Source organism: Pyrus communis, chromosome 14 (genome assembly GCF_963583255.1).
Source record: "Pyrus communis chromosome 14, drPyrComm1.1, whole genome shotgun sequence".
NCBI lineage: Eukaryota > Viridiplantae > Streptophyta > Magnoliopsida > Rosales > Rosaceae > Pyrus > Pyrus communis.
Genome location: NC_084816.1, coordinates 16,027,213 through 16,039,792, shown reverse-complemented (window position 1 = coordinate 16,039,792; position 12,580 = coordinate 16,027,213). Strand labels below are relative to the sequence as shown.

The following is a 12,580-nucleotide window of genomic DNA, read 5'->3' as shown; positions in this document are numbered from 1 at the left end:
CTTCGACTCCTATCAAGGGAGTCTGCACTGGCTTTCAGTTTGATTCTAGTCAATCTAAGATAACAGGTAATACACGTTGGGCCATTCGGTCACTCCCTCTAAGGCGCAACTTAGAATTGTAATTTGCAGAATGCAAAGTTCGATATATATACACACATATACACTTGCAAGGTATGGGGGACTTTCTTGAGAACTTCCCCTCATTTGTTTTCTCGATGAAGCTTTAGGGTAAAGGTATGGTTTTTAATCAAACAAGTCGATTTATATGTTTCCTAAAATTATTTTGCATGAATTTTTCTAATTCTACAATTGGTTTTGTAGGCAGCAACGATGAAAATATCTGTTTATATGGAAACACAGTAGATTGTGTTTACAGAAATATCGGTAGTTCTCAAGCAAGCATGAGTAGAGGTGTCCACGGAATTGCAGTTGAGGTTTGGTGGGGAATCTAGAGCGTTTCTCTCCTCTTGGTCATGATTGGTCTCTATATGAAGAGCTTTTCAAACGGATTTCTGACTCAGGTTTGAAGTTGCATGTTGCCTTGTCTTTTCACTCAAACGTTAACTCTTCTTCTAGAAGAAAATGGGGTGTTACTCTTCCGCTTCGCATACTTGATTGTAGCTTTGATGTGCGTAAAAAGTTTATCTTTGCAAAGGGATGTGAAAGAAAAACCATAGTTTGGCCTTCATTACACGCCCATCAGTTTGAATCCTGAATTTAGATATTTCCTCCCATATTGGTGATCAGAATAAGCATATATATTATGGGACCAAAATGGATTTTCCAATGATGATTATCTTACAATCGGAGTTGACGAGTTCCTCTCTTTTGCGGCCGCACTGCCCTCCAATGCTATGAAGATTTCATGTCAAGTTTTGCTAAGAAATTTGAATCCTTAATCGGAACTGTGATATTAGAAATTAGTGTTGGTCATTGTCCTTCTAGTGAACTTAAGATGTTACTGTTACACTAGAACCACAAGTATGAAGCCAATCCAATGATTTCTAATGCAGCATTGTTAAATTGCTCACACATATATCCTGCACATCCTTTTGGTGATGGTAGGTGGAAGTTTCCTGGAATCGGTGAATTCCAATGCTATGACAAGTACATGTATGCTAAAAATCTGTCATTCTTGTGACACAAATTTGGTTTTCAACAACCCAGAATGAGCCATGTCACTAGCCGTTGGTTTTCAAATTCAAATTTTTTGACCATTGAAAATCCAACAGTTCAGAAAACTAGTTGTTGAAAATCTAACAACCCAGAATGAGCCACGTGGCCACTCACCGGTACCCATTAGTGCTCTGCAACTACAGACTCTGCCGTCTTTTTTTGGTCGGGAACCGTATACCCACTTGAGCTTGTTTCCCACGCACCTAGCGCAAAAAAATTAAAACTGGCCTGTAATGTCATGCTGACGCCAGTGTGACATTACATAGGCCAGACCTTAGCTTAGCACATTCTAGGCCGGTCTAGAGACTGACTTGAGCTGGGTGCCAGCCTATTAGGCTCGGCTGGAGTAAAAAATTGGGAGGCTGGCCTGTTTTGGAGACTTTGAGACGACCTACCCCAATGGGGTGGAGTTGCTCTAAAGTAACTATAGTTGGCTTTTGACAGCCTGAGTCCACTATCTCCATTATTGCTTATGCCTTTGTCGCGTAACGTCGGCAACCACTATTTTTGCTTTTGAATAAAGTGAAGTAGGCATCTTTACCATATTGAAGCTATATGCATGCTTAGTACGTTTGGTCCACATCCTGGCTGACAGATTCCTCCAAAAGCGTGATGATAGCGGACTTTCCCTACCAGAAGCAGGTTCTAAAGTGTCTCACCTACTGTGAGTGCATCAAAAGAGGTTCAGCCCACTGCTAAACCTCAAAACTCTAGCCTTGAAGCCTTTTGGCTGAAAGCAAACCCTAAAGGTGAAAAAACCTCAAAAAACCCATTATCCATTATTGATCAGCTATCCAAACAGAAAGTGGAAATGGAAGACGTAGTCCAGATTTACGGCCAGAACAACCACTACAGAAAGCCGATACTTCTTACTTACAGAAGAGGAGGTATCTCATCAGCAAGAACTCAATTGTTCATTGGAGAATTAGCAATAAGACGCCAATCTCTGAAGAACAAAAAGCAGTTCTCAACCAGGTATGGAACCATATCCGAGCAGGGACGATGGATCCAAATCCAGTCAGAGCCGTCGAGTAACTCTTCGGCAAAAGCAACAAAGTAGTAAAAACGACTTCTCAAGCTGCAGTTTCCCAAGTCCAGATTCAATGGGAGACGTACAACGGGAATGTATTCCCTTTCCAAACAAATATCTAAGTTTATGACCAAGAAGCCCCCTGGTCCAAAACTTCATAGAGAAAAGAATCTTACCAGCATTCTTTGATCAAACCAGACACTGAGACAAGAAAGCTGAAGCTCTATCAAGAGGTTTTGTCAAGCAGTTCCTAGAGGCATATGACGCTCTAACAGACGACAACTTTAAAGCCATCAAGATCGTTAAAGACAACGGGTACAAAATCAGTATCCAAGTAGCAATAGATGCACATATATTAGCAGCCATATTTGAATATGGGTTCTTAGCAAATGTAAAAGTTTGCAATACGGAAATGTTCCTGAGACTTCCTCAAGTTGTTCGGGAATTTATCACATTCATCACTATCCAGACTAGCAATATGCCAGAAGTATTTTTGGAGTTCAAGTCAGGACCTCCACTGTTCTTCAATTGGTCTTGAAGAAACTTGTCAGATTTGCTTTTAAGAAGGGCAATTAAATTCCCTTCATTTCATCTGATAAAGGAAGTCAGGATGGACGACATCCTGACAATAAAAGCAATGGAGCAAGCAGACGAATGGGTAGATCCATACGCAACGAATGCCGTCAAACAAAGAGACCGCGCCCTCAGTAGCATATTTGAAGCCATTAAAGACTTCCAGACTCATTATGTTTGGAAAGAAGCATGCCGGATAGTATTCCAGTCAAATGTTGAAAACCAGAGAGGATTAAGCCTTCTTGATGGTTGGATGACAGGGATGCTAGGCCCAAACTGGCCTCAAATCCCAAAAAGCCACATCAGCAAACTCACCATTGAGCCCAGCGAGCAAGGCCCAGAAGAAAATGAGATCAAGGAAAGCCAAGACTCAGTCCAAACAAGAATGGAAGCCCAATACGAGGCCCATGTCCAAAATGAGCATCACGTAGGGGTGGGCAAACGGGTCCTGGACTTGTGGGTTGGGGTGGGTTTATACAGTTGGGGTCGGGTACTCAAAAAAAAAAAAAATAAAAACAAAATGAAAGGAAAAGTATTCTTTGGAAAGAAATAATGAAAGTGGTGGATCGCTTTAATAGCTAGGTCTCTATCTTCGATCGAAAAACCAAGTTATATCCAGATTGGAGGCTTCTGTCAATTGGACGTATTTATATCTAGAGGTGGGCAAACGGATCCTGGACCTACGGATCAAAGAGGGTTTATGAAGTTCAGACCGAGTACGGGACGGATCCAAAAAATCAAAACGTAAAATGGCCCGGACCGGGACGAGTCCAAGTAATTACCAGGGCGAGGCGGGTAATAGATTTTGGGAAAATGTGCCCCCGGCCTGGACCGTTTCATAAGTCCCAACTTGTTTCTTCTAATTCCATCTTGAACAATGCACAACTCTTGCACATCAAAAAGTGTAGCTGAGCTTGTAAAGTTATAATATTAATATAATATAAAATCACCAAAGGAGATGCTTAGTGTAAAAGAAGCCACATCTACTATTTGGTTGGAAAGTCAGAGAGTTAATGTCCTTTCACATCTGCTAGCTTGAGTTGGGAAAAGAGAAAGTTAACTCTCCAAAAGAGCCATCGGTTGAAGAAAAGTAGAAAAGTGCTTGATAACTTGATAATATCTTCAACAATGTGGTCGAAGAAGAGACTGGGTCATTGGCACCCGTGGCAGAGAGGCTCTGGAAGTGGCGAGCCACCAGAATTTGGAGTCGTGAAGTTTGGTGTCTCAATTCCATCACGATATCGCTCGGTTCGATTCGCTTAGATGTTCATACAAAGACTGTCCGATTCGCTAGTGAAGCTTGGATACTGAATTGGAAAATGATAAGTAGAAGCATATAAAACTCAATAGACCAATAGAGACGGAAGTGATTCAAGTTCAGGTAAATGCATCAAGGCAAACACTGTCCAAGGTGAGAAGAGGTGGAAAATAATGGTGCTGCTAACATGAGGCATTTGTTTTTTCGAAAAAACAACTGTAAACAACAAATTATAATTAACCAAAAATTAGTATTGTTTAAATTGTAAGTTTTTGGCGTTAGAATACTCAACACCAAAAAGAAGAAATTGGTAGCAATGTACTGCAACAGTGAAGCAACTGAATTTACCACATAGTACAACATGAGTGCATCGATAGACAAAAAGCAGTAATACAGTATAAATAGTACAATTTTAAAGTAATATGTTAAAAGCATTTGGAATTTTAGTATTTACAAAGTTAATAAATTAATTAAAAGAAGTAGTGAGAAGATTTTTAAGCTTATTAACAGGAACGGCTAAGAAAATATGAAGAGAGGGACGCTGACAAACAGCATCTGAAAATAGTTGATAATTTTGAAGAAACCCATGATTTCAGTTAGTTTAGAGCATAGTTGATGGACACAAAGGTAATTCAATGCCTGGTAAATCCATTGAACCAAATACTCTGCAAGGTGAGCAAGGGCAGAAAATATTGGCGTTGGTGATATGAGGCATTTGATTATTTTTTTTTCTAAAAAACAAATGAAATAGCAAATTATAATCAACAAAAAGTTAGGATTGTTTACGTTGCAAGTTTGTTGTCTTACAATACTCAACAGAAAGCAAGAAACTCATAGTAACATATTGAAATGGTGAAGCAACTGCATTCATTACATAGCACAACAAGAATACATGAGTAGAAAGAAATGGATACTTCAGTGTAAATACTGGGATTTGAAAGCAAGATGTTAAAAGCATATGGAATAGCACTTGAGTTGTGAGTTCAGATAATGCGTGTTTGTCAACTAATTTTAAATAACATGATAAAGCTTTAATTTTGTGTAATTTAAGATAGCGAAAATAGAAATTGGTTTATCATCTGGGAAATCACGATGAAGTGATGTTGAGAAATTAGAAAAGGACATGGATATGTATTATATAATTGAGAAATTCCATGGAATTCGTCTGTAAATGAGTAGTATAGAATGTGAAGATTCTAATCAAATTTGATAATTTTAATCGAAACGGAATAAAAATGGTGCCAAAAATGTAAAAAAGTTAAGAATATATTTGAAAAATACACTTGAATGTAGTAAATCATAACGAATTGATCATGGAAGAAGAATTGTTGTCAGATTAGAATGAGAGTATAACACGCTGAAATGAAAGTAATTTAAACGGTAAAATTGTTAATTAAACACTAGTTAATTGTTCAGTGTAGTAATTTGAAAAACATTTTCCTACTTTTCTTGGTGCACTGCAGATGCCTTTACAGTTGTTACGACTAGGGCTTTGACCTATTTAGTCCGATTTCTCTGATGCAATGATATCTCAAGTTAATCACTCATTTTATGTGAAAAAAGTAATACGCCCATAGACTACAGTGCGTAACTAAATTTGAGGAAGGGCTTGGTATGGTGATCAAAATTTTGGAATGGTTTTCAGTATTCAGGCTCAAATGGTGAATTAAATGGTCCGTATCCATATGGATTTTCAGAACAAAAACAACTGAAAAAAAGACACAAAAGCAGATTCCTCCCCAATAACTTGGCAACTTCATCCACCTCTTCCTTCAGCTCCTTGCATTTGCATTTCTCCACAAAACCTACTACTAAACCTCAGTTTCACTCAAGTTCCTTCAATTGCATTTACAAGTTTTCATAGTCTCCGATGTTGTATTTCCGTAAAGCATAACACATCGGTGAATGCAAGATTAATTAGTTGTAGTTGTGAGTTGAATGTGGTGATATATTGTATGAATAATATGTGAACTTAATGATACATGTATGCATAGAGATGATTTTCATGTCAAATCGAATGTTTAGGAACAAGTGATTGACCAAGTATATATAGAAGGAATTCGTGTTTGTAGAAAGTGTAAGTTGTACCAAGAAATCAGTTTGGAATATCAAAGAGTTTATTCAACTAAGTTGTTGTCAATCAGAATTCCTAATTTACCCTTAGTGAAACAAAAATTGAAACAAAAGGTTTTGAAGATCGATTGATTCCACAGAGAGGGAGAGAGGAGGAGGAGGGAGACGACGAAGGGGAGATGAGGGAAACAGAGGCGAGAGGAGGAAAACGACGAAGGCAATTTACTGTCTGTGTGGTTCTCGCGGGGAATGTGAGATAAAGGGGTGGCTTTGAGCTCGGGGCCAGAGAGAAAATGAGAGACCCAAGCGGCTAAGGTTAGAAATGAGAATCTGAGCTCAGTGGCACAGAAGATTTGGAAATGATTCTTGCTGACCACTATCGATCACAAGAAATCAAGTTGGGGTCAAATTGTAATAGTTTGGGTTCAATTTGCAATTTACAACTTTTAAGTGGTATTTTATTTTCCTAATTTGTCTGTTAGTGCCAAGTGGCAAGTTACACGTGTAATGGGTTGGCTATATACAGCCACACTCTCTCTTCCAAACGTTAGAATGAATTTAATATAATTTTACAAAAGTTGAGCTGAGCTCCTTCTTCCTTCTTTCGCCTTTATTTCTGTATCTTGCAAGTTCGGTCAAGATTGAGCCCTAGTTGGAAGTTGGTGCAATTAACCCACAGTTATGGTTGAGTGTATGCAGTCATGGCCTTGCTCCTTAAATCCCACCATCTTCTCTCTACGCTCTCTCTCCCTCCCTCCATCCGTCAATCAAGTTAGTGCAGTCCTCACAAAATCCTTCACTCAATTGGGTCAGTGACAAGATCCCTCACCCTCTGCAACACTGGCAAATCCCCTCACTTATTCGCTCAATCCATCGAACCCACACACCCCCAAACTCTCCCAAATCGAGAATGACCTAAACACCCATGTCAATTTCCAATCCGAGCCGTCAGATTTGGAAAATAGTTAGGGTAAACTAGGTATTTGACGTTTAGGGTTTTAACCATTTAATGGAAAATAGTCAGGGTAAACTAGGCATTTGAAATCACTAAAGACAAATAGGAATTACGCACTGATCCCATTGTCTCCATTTATTCCTCCATTCCTATCATCCTCCTCTGTACCTGCCTATATATGTTGCCTAACCCCTCCCTCCCCATAAACCCCTCATCTCTCTCTCTCTCTCTCTCTCTCTCTCTCTCTCTCTTCATTGTAAATTTTAATATGGCGTGGGTGACTAGAAAATGATGCTATGGATATGGTTTCTAACAAAATTGAGAGGTGCCACTGGAGATGTTTTGTACATGATCAGTATGGAAGCGTCGTGTGGTAAAAGCTTTGCAAAAGCTTCCGGAGGCACATTATATTTTAAATGCCAAATTGCATAAAGGGCACGATTGCAAATAATTTTAGTCATTAAGAATATATTAGTACATTCACATCAAATTATGGTTACAATTACAAAAAGTTTAAAAGGTGGCTATTATTCTACACGAGATATAAATTTTGGTTATTTTTCAAACATTCCGTTCTTTTCCTCTCTTCCGACTCTCTCTCTGTAACCATCCATCAAATACCCCGCCCTTCCTCCTTTTTTTCACCCTGTAATTTCCTTTAGATCCCTCACCGATTCTGTCTCTCGCCATTCTCAGTCTCGCCAGCCGCGAACTCCTTGACAGCTTGCAGCTCTATGCTCCGCCTCCATATTCGTCGCATATACCAGCCGAGACCGTCGTCATCGTTTCCCTATGAACAAATCCATGCTCAGAATTCAGAGATGAGAGCCCCAAGACCATCGCGTGCACCACCGTCTCAGAAAAGTGAGCCAAAATTTCGCGAGATTCAAGCTGCGTACGAGCGAACCCAAAGGACAAACCTCCGATCTTGAAGTCGACACACCCAGAGGTAAAAATTTCTCATCCTCTTTCTTCAATTTCATACATGTTGTTAGATTAAACGGGAAAATATGACAACTAACTCAAGCAAATGTTGTGGATGTAAGCTAAAAGATCAATTTCACTTTTCTTCCCTATCAATTTAGTGCTTTTTCTTTTCTTATTACTTTTAGGAGTTAATTTTTGAGATATAATACGACTAACAAATGTACAGTTGCCTCTGTCATTTTTTTGCTGAAGATTTCTTTTTAAAAACTGTATGCCATGTCAAAATAAATTTACAAATTGCTAATTTTTCTGTTTTGTATAAAAGCTTTGTTCACTCTACTTGAACAGGTACACTTGACTGAGAAGGAAAGTCTTTTCATATTAAATCCATGTTAGCCTGACCGCTGCCGCCCTGGAACCATCGCTCTTCGGTAAGTTTTCAACACAGTATAGTTCAAATCCTCTTAATCATGTTCTTGAATTTTACTATACCTATCGTGTTCTTTGCATTTCGTTATCTGAACTCTGTTATTTGAATTTAGTTACCTGAATGGTGCCTAATACTTGATGTGGCGGGTGGCTTTGTATGGCTGGCTGGTGTGATTTGGGAGTGTTTTTAGTCAATGGGAGACGGGGGACAAAGGTGTGGGGAAGCGAAGTCAAGTGGGATTAAGAATTTAGGACTGTAGAATTTTTGCTAATTTATGGGATTAGAAGTCTTCCTTTATTTTTGTATTGGTGTGACCAATTGTAACAAAGAATTTTCATTAAATTGAGGTAGTGAACCTGCTAATTTTCATATGTTGTTTGTCTACAGTCTTCTCCATTCTCTTGGACTTCGTTAACAGCTTCTAACTTTGTTATGCTTTGAAATATTGGTGGGTTTTCGTCAAATTTTGCTTATATCTTTGTGCAGTGTGTCTGTTGTATTATCTGGTCACAGATACCTTAGTTCAGTAATTTGAGAAGCATGGGGAGACAATAGACTAATCAAAGAGATGCATGTGATCAACGATAAACAAGTAAGCATCATCGTCTTCCTTCTTTTGTTATGATTGGTTGTATAGAGAATTGAGAAAAAAGTTGAAGACAATTCTGCGCTTTTGAGTTATAGCAATTAATAAATATAAAATGACATTGATTAGTTCACTTAACTGTTGAATCCTTCGTTAGTTTATTTGTGGTGTGTGCTTGAGAATGAAAGCAATGGACATTATGTAGAATGGATGTTCCTTTTAATGTGAGTAAAGAAAGGAATTGTTCCTTTATTAGCAATTATATGAAGTAGGCATATTATACAATGTCTACAATCGACTATTTTACTTTTTGTATATAAGTACAACTGTTGATCGAAAGCCACAAAAACTACCTAAAGGCCGAAGAACTGTTTGTGTTAGAAGAACAGAATATGGTGTAAAGCTTAAATTTTGGGCACTTCAAAATATGTTTTTTTTTTTTTCTTTTCCAATTACAATAACTTGCATGAAAATTCAATTGGGTTTGTTCTGGTCTCCAAGAATTTTGCTTTGTTTGGTTACTGATTAATTTATGCGGTGGGGGTTTAGTTTTTCCATTTTTGCCTATGTATATATGATTCGAAATGGACCGTTCAATTTGCTATATATAAATTTGTAATCGAAAAGCTCGAAAAAGAGGTGAATCAAAAACAATGGTGGTAGAGTGATGGAGTTGAGGAGTTGAGAGTTTATGGGGTTTACTTGATTTTTTTGTATGATGTCCCCGGTATGTTAGATCATTGAAACAAATTGTTTGGTTGATTAATCACTAATTTGAAATATTTAATGTGTAACTTTTCTTTAATTCATTTTCCTTTTGTATTTTGATTGGAGTGCAGATAAAAGATATTTCTTTTATCTATATCTTTTATCTTTTTCAACCACAAACTTTCCGATGTCTTCTGAGAGTGGTCCAACTAGAGTATTAGATGACAAGTTTAGGTTTAATATATACTTGAGTTCCCACAAGTCAGGTGGTATTTTAGAAGTTAACAAATTGGACCCTAATGATAGACTTCTTAGAGATTTGTCCTCCTAATTTGTTATCATTCAATCAAGTACAAACGTTGGAGATTTTGTAGCCTTTGTATAGAAGTTGGAATTGCTTCGCTCAATTGATTATTTCCTAGGCTTAAATCTATCAAATTGCTGAAGTTACCAATATCAACGAGAATGTTACTGTTGATGTTGGAAATGCTTAAATCAATAGTTAGGAGTGACATAGAGATATACTACAACAGTTTGGGTCTTTTACGACTTGAAATATACGGTGTACAGACCAGCATGCCTTAAATGATATTATTCATGACATTCATAAAGTTCATGTCGTAATACTTACGCATAATCTCGTATTCACGACATCACTTTTATGCAAGTCGTTAAATAAAAATATTTACGACTTAAGCGTTGTGTGTCGTATGTCCCAATCCCATAATATTCAATCATGATATTCAATCTACACCTTTCATTTACCACACATATATCAGGTTCTGTCTATCTCTCTCTGCCTCTCTCACGTAGCCTCTCTCTCATTCACTCTCTCAGATTCGTATCTCCCAATCCCAGCGGCCTCGATATCTCTCTCGTCTCCAACCACAGTACCACCATCATCTCCTGTCAACTCCCGACTCTCTCCCACCACCTGCACTTGATGGTCCTGACTCCTGACCACCATCTATGTTCCAAATAAGGTATGCAGTTAGGGATTTAAGATTGAAATAAATTGGGGTTTTCTAGATTTAGGGATTTGAATTTGAATATAGGGATTTGGATTTGGTCAATTCTGGAATCAAATGTTAATTATAATTTGTTTAATTTTTGGCAATTTGAGTGCAAAATTAGGGTTTTGTTATTCCAAATGCTGACAGTAAGACCCTTTGTCAATAAGTAACCACTTAGTGCTTGTTTTCGATCTGTCATCGAATACAAAATCACGGCTTTTAATTTTTAGTTTACAAGTCATCATAAGGAATAGATAATTCTAGAATTATAGTGCAAACTCTTGATTTTCAGTTTCAGACTTGGTTCTGTTTTAGAATTCAGAAGAGTTTTAATTATGGTGTTGGGAATTATAGTGCAAGTCATCATAAGGAATAGATAATTAGGGTTGCTTACTCATTCGCTTGATTTCAAATGTATCTATTCTACCATGTTCACGTACTAAATATTTTATTGCAGCAGCTTAGAAATGATGGATGGTGACAACCCGGCATCCTATCTTTGCAGTCCAGAAGGATTACTCCAACAGGTATGGGGCCTGTTAATTAATAACGCTTCCTTAGCTTGTTGCTTTGTTGGTACTTTTTTTTAATTTACTTTAGAAATTTTATCTGTATAATTCAAGCTTTCAAGTTAGGTAGGACTAACCCATGCAGCTGTGCTTGTCACAGCAGGTCGTGCAGGGTCTCTAGGTTCAACATGGGCTTGGAACGGGCCAATATGAGCTTTTTCAGTATTACAGATACTAAATATTATTGATCTGTTTTTTAGGCTTCTTTTAGTATCTTATAATTCATTCTGAAGTAAATCTTTAGTTTTAATTGGGTTGTCTTGCCTAGATAATAAAGAAGAAACATATGACAAGTTGATCAATAACCATTTTTCTGTTTTATTGAAGTTTGGAATACAATTGATAATTTGATATTACTAAACAACAAAAATAGAATTGCATCACTATACCGTATATTAGTGTCGTACTACTGTAGATTGGCATGGTCTGTCCATTTACACCGGTGGGTGGTGGTAGTGCCTAGTGGTGGCTTTTGTTGTCTACAATTCTATCAGTCAATTGGTTTCTTTGATAAAATGTCTGGTCTTATGCTTTGTTTATTGGGTATATATCATATTATATAATTCCAATGTAGTCTAACATGATTTGATTTGCACCAGATATGGAGTGTTTCAAAGAAAAAGGTACATTTGATCGGGAGAAATACCAATGAAGGATTTGACAGGTTAAGTTCTTCCTTTCCTCAAGAACAAAAGCAAATTTCAGCTACCATTTATTTCTACTAGACACATTGGATATTGCAAATGTCTTATAACTAGAAACACATGGCTTCTGATAGTGTTAGTTAAACACTTCTTTTGCCCATTATGTGTTGTGTGTTCACACGTTTGCTTTTCTCTTGCACGTTGGTTTATGGCAAATACATGCTAACTATTACCATTCCCAGGCCGAAGCTGTAAGATCATTTACATATTTCAGAATGAATGATACGATCTTTAGGGCTGAAAATTGGAGTAATTTCGTTCCTTTTGTTAAAAAGATGAGCACAAATTAGTGTAGCAGCCAAAAAACCCAACTTAAGTAGTAAATTTATTGATCTAGAGTAGCAGCCTCACTGCCCTATAATTTTTTGTCAAGGGCATGTGTAGAAGTTTAGAAGTTTGTCACATCCTGATATATTGACTGAAATAACTTTGTGTTTCCATGACAGGCGTTCTTGACCTGGAAGTGTAAATTTTTGAAACGGATTGGTTGGCCGTAGAAACTAAATGCTTTACTATCAAAATATGAGAAGAATAATTGGAATTGTAATCTTGGTACTACTGGTCACATTGCCTAGTCA

General features: G+C 37.5%; 1 long non-coding RNA gene across 1 annotated transcript; it reads left to right on the top strand.

The window, feature by feature from the left end:
• The first annotated feature begins 7,660 nt into the window (after nt 1-7,660).
• Nucleotides 7,661-12,567, top strand: LOC137714739 (uncharacterized). The gene is made up of 7 exons (XR_011065447.1): nt 7,661-8,014; nt 8,341-8,423; nt 8,909-9,014; nt 10,554-10,699; nt 11,187-11,256; nt 11,898-11,962; nt 12,449-12,567. It is a non-coding gene; the product is annotated as an uncharacterized lncRNA (long non-coding RNA).
• Nucleotides 12,568-12,580: the final 13 nt, after the last annotated feature.